This window comes from Symphalangus syndactylus, chromosome 8 (assembly GCF_028878055.3).
Source record: "Symphalangus syndactylus isolate Jambi chromosome 8, NHGRI_mSymSyn1-v2.1_pri, whole genome shotgun sequence".
NCBI lineage: Eukaryota > Metazoa > Chordata > Mammalia > Primates > Hylobatidae > Symphalangus > Symphalangus syndactylus.
The window spans coordinates 43,465,185-43,469,218 of NC_072430.2; the positions used below are offsets into that span (position 1 = coordinate 43,465,185).

The 4,034-nt window shown below is 42.4% G+C and overlaps 1 long non-coding RNA gene across 1 annotated transcript; it reads left to right on the forward strand.

Annotated features, from left to right (window-relative positions):
- Positions 1 to 224: 224 nt before the first annotated feature.
- On the forward strand, positions 225 to 3,318 carry LOC129488896 (uncharacterized). Its single transcript, XR_008659744.2, has 2 exons — positions 225 to 1,713; positions 2,989 to 3,318. It is a non-coding gene; the product is annotated as an uncharacterized lncRNA (long non-coding RNA).
- The last annotated feature ends 716 nt before the right edge of the window (positions 3,319 to 4,034 follow it).

Sequence of the window (4,034 nt, forward strand, 5' to 3'; positions counted from 1 at the left end):
ATTTACTATATGTCAGGTCCTGAATTATGTATATTATTTCATTTACTCCTTATAAAAGGGTTCCTTCTAGGAGCTAGGGGAGAAAATCAGCCATTACATACTCAATATTAATGGTAATAATAGTTATTATATATAACAGTCATATATTACATAACATATGCTGGCCCTGAATTGAACATATTCTCTAATTTGATTTTTGAATATTTAAAAAGATACACATATATTTCTTTTTTTTTTTTAAGAGATGGAGGAGTCTCACTATGTTGCCCAAGCTGGCCTCAAACCCCTGGCCTCAAGTGAGCCTCCCACCTCAGCCTCCCAAGTAGCTGCCACCATGCAGTCTCTAATTTAAATTTTAAACAAACCCTAGGTATTATTATTATCTTAGAGTAGGCTGCTTCTAAAATAGGTCGCAATGATCCTCTTGCTGGTCTTTACATCCTTGTGTAATCTCCTTGAGTGTGGGCTGGACCTAATGACTTACTTCTAACTCACAGGATGTGGCAACAGTGATGGGATGTCACATCTGTGATTGAACTACAAAAGACTGTGCCTTCTGTTTTGCTATTACTCTCTCTGGTGAGCCCTCTCTCTTGCTCTTGCTTGCTTGCACTGATGAAGTAAGCTGCCACATTGTGAGATGCTCTCCGAAGAGGCCCATGAGGCAGGGCATCGAGGGAGGCTTCTGGCCAACAGCTCCTGGGGAACTAAGGCCTTAGGAAGTGAGTCCTGCTGACAATAACCAGGTGAATGAGGCAGGAAGCAGATCTGTCCCAACTGAGCTTGAGATGACTGTGGTCTTATAAGAGACCCAAAGCCAGAGAGTTGACCCACAGAAACTGAGAAGATAAACGTTGTTTTAAGCTACTGAGTTTTGGGGTAATTTGTTATGCAAGACAAGATAGCTAATACGTATCTCATTTTATAGATGAAGAAAATGAAGCTTTGGGGTGATGAATCAATGTTCTCCAAATCATACAGTCGGTAAATGGCAGAGCCAAAGCTTTTGGAACATATTAAGTTCTAGGTTCTAGGGTCTGAGTTTAAGTCTGCTTTCTCATGAGGTTCCAAGTGATTGGGACACTGCAGATCTGGAAGAATTCTACTCTCTGAAATCCTTGGAGTATAGCCATGTTTCCAGGAAACTCTTTTTGTGCATAAAAACAGAGATGGACAAAAGTTTAAATGGTGCTAAGTGCTTTGAGTCGGTCCACTCCCTGCTGCAGAAGAATGGCTGATCCACCCATAGATCTGGTGATAGTAACCAGGAGCTCCAGTCAATAGCACAACGGCAGAGCTGAGAGCTACAGTCCATCAATTTTTACAAGCACTCAAGCCATCTTACCCATATTATGTAAAGCAGGTGGAAGGGGGCATACACTTTTCTTGAGGATGAAAATGAATGCATTTAGTAATGAAAATGCATAGTGTGGTATTTTAAAATTACATGAGCTCTGGAATCAGATAACAAATGGTTCTGCCTGAGAGACCAGAATACCTTCTTTCACTGTTTTTTTTTTTCCTTCCTATCCCTGAAACAGAGCCTTGAACTTTGAAACCACAGTGCCTTGTTCCAGCGTGGAAAGCAGCGTGGCACTTCCCTGTGGTGAAAGCACCCCAGCTTGAAAGGGTAAACACACCTTCTCCCAGATAGTCTCCCTTTGTTTAGCCAGTGCTTTTTGCCAGTGGTCACCTTAAGGAAATCAAACGAAGGTATGCTCCTTGGTTGGCTGCATGAATCTGTCCTTCCTTGTCAGCTTTGCCCAGAGCAGCAGGCTTTGAGCTCTGGGAGGATTTCCAGGTGGCAGCAGAACAACGGTCCCATAGGCTGGAGCCTGGCACGCTTTCCCTTTTAACCAGTGGCAGAGGCTGCACTTTGCTGGTGTAATTATGCAACCTAGTGTAAAGTCCACATGGGTGGGGGTAGAGGGTAGGCAAGGCAGGACTGTAAGCTGGCTCAGCACTCTGATTGGGCTTTTTGACTGTTTTTCTAGCTTTTCTTAACCTTTTCTCTCCTGCCCCCTCATCTCCTCCTCTTCCCTCCTTTTCCCTCCCTTCTCTCTAATCCCTTCATCTTTGTCAGCCTCCACCCTCAGGGATCCCTAACTCAGGAAACTACCTCTTATCAAATATTTTGGCTTGCCTCCAGCTGCTAGTGGCAGGCAGCTCTGGCCCTTGTCTGCTATCTGAGCGATTTTCTTCTCCACCGGTTGTTTATTTCTCTCATCTAGTTGGAATTGGAATCGTGTGTAGAATCCAGAGGAAAAAAATCCAAAAGCAAAAAATGGATCCTTTCCCTGGTGAGATTGCCTCTGTGGGCTAAAATAGAAATGGAAGGAGACTTGGATTCTTCTCCCTTGAAAAGTGGCATTATGAAAGAGCAGGAGAAACATCATTAGTGTACAGGAAAGCCCAAGGCACACTATATCACTCCTCAGATATTGGACATCACTCTGATTCCTCTATTTTCTGCTTAACTGGGATTTATAAACGCTATTTTTGCCCCGAATGTACCTGCCATCTTGGTCGTGCGCAAGCGGCTCTGAACAGATACCATCTGCAGGACCTCCACAGCCAGCCATGCAACAGGAAGCTGCAGACTCCCAGACTCCAGTGTTCTTGCTTTCTGAGAGGGAGCCCTGAGAACGGTGGAGAAGCACAAAACACAGGAAAGAAAAGAGAAAAGCTGGATGGAGTAATTACATGATAGGGTTACCTTGTGCACGTGAAAGCAAAATGTAGGATACAAGCAATAACCCCTCCGGTACTGCACAGTCTTTGATAACACAATAGCCTTCTGTTATTTCAAGGCATGTTCCTTAAAACCTTCCTTAAGGTTTTCCCACTTCTTACTGGGTTGCAACATATTAACATATTTATTTTATATGTCCTTTCTTAACTGATATTCACAAAGAATAGGAATGATAGATGTGTGTATAGGAGCAAAAGCATTTATGCATGCTTTTTTTCTTTTTTTTTTTTTTTTAGTGTATGAAATGGCGGCTAACTTTTGTGACAATTTTCCACCTAGTTTTGTGATAGTAATTTCACTGCGTTCTTCAACTTAGATGGCAAGTCCTCTTAGCAAGGCTGGCCTAATTCTATGTTCTCTATGGCACCTAGTCACTATGGCTGTGCAAGAGCCATTATTACTCAAAGTACCATAATAATGGTCATGCCCTCCTATGACGTTATTGTTTCCTATCTGTCAGGACATTAATTGTCTTCTAACTTGCTCTAAAATTGGTAGCACGGCACGCTGCCAAGACCAGAGAGAAGCAAGCTGCTGGTGATATATTAAAAGGCTGCGTAAAAGGACATACTGGTATTTGTTTTTTCTTGGGGCATCTTCACATTTGCATTACTTCATATGTTATGGGATGTTAGCGCAGGCTTGCCTTATGTCTTGGCATCTATCTTATCATGGTCAATGTCTGATCTTTCCTTCAGCTGAATGATTCAGACATCTCTAAGTTATTTTGGCTTTTCCACTTTCCTTTCACAGGCTTTTTGTGAGTCATTGAATTGAATGGGAGGTTATTTCTAAATTGGAAGGTGAGGAAGAGAGGAGGGGGAGGAAAGTTCCGGAAAATAACTAGGAAAAGGCACTTTATTGTTATGTATAGTTACTGGAGGAATAATTTCTGCTTAGTTTGGTGATAGAAGTATGTACTTTATTTAAACTTGACTAAAAATATACACTAGAAAAAAGACAATATTTTTCTGAATAATAAACCGTACAGTTTTAGACTCTTTGTAGCTTGCTCTGCAAAGAACAAGGAAGTTAGCAAATAGAAGAAATATGAGACAAAGAGTTAGCAGAAAGAAGAAAGGGACAAAGCACAAAATTTCCAAAGTCCACATCCTTGAGGGGAATGCCTCCTTGATAGTGTCTTTCTTTTTTTAGACAGAGTCTCGCTCTGTTGCCCAGGCTGGAGTGCAGTGGCACCATCTGTAGAGACAGGGGTTTCACCATGTTGGCCAGGCTGGTCTCAAACTCCTGACCTCAGGTGATCTGCCCTGCTTGGCCTCCC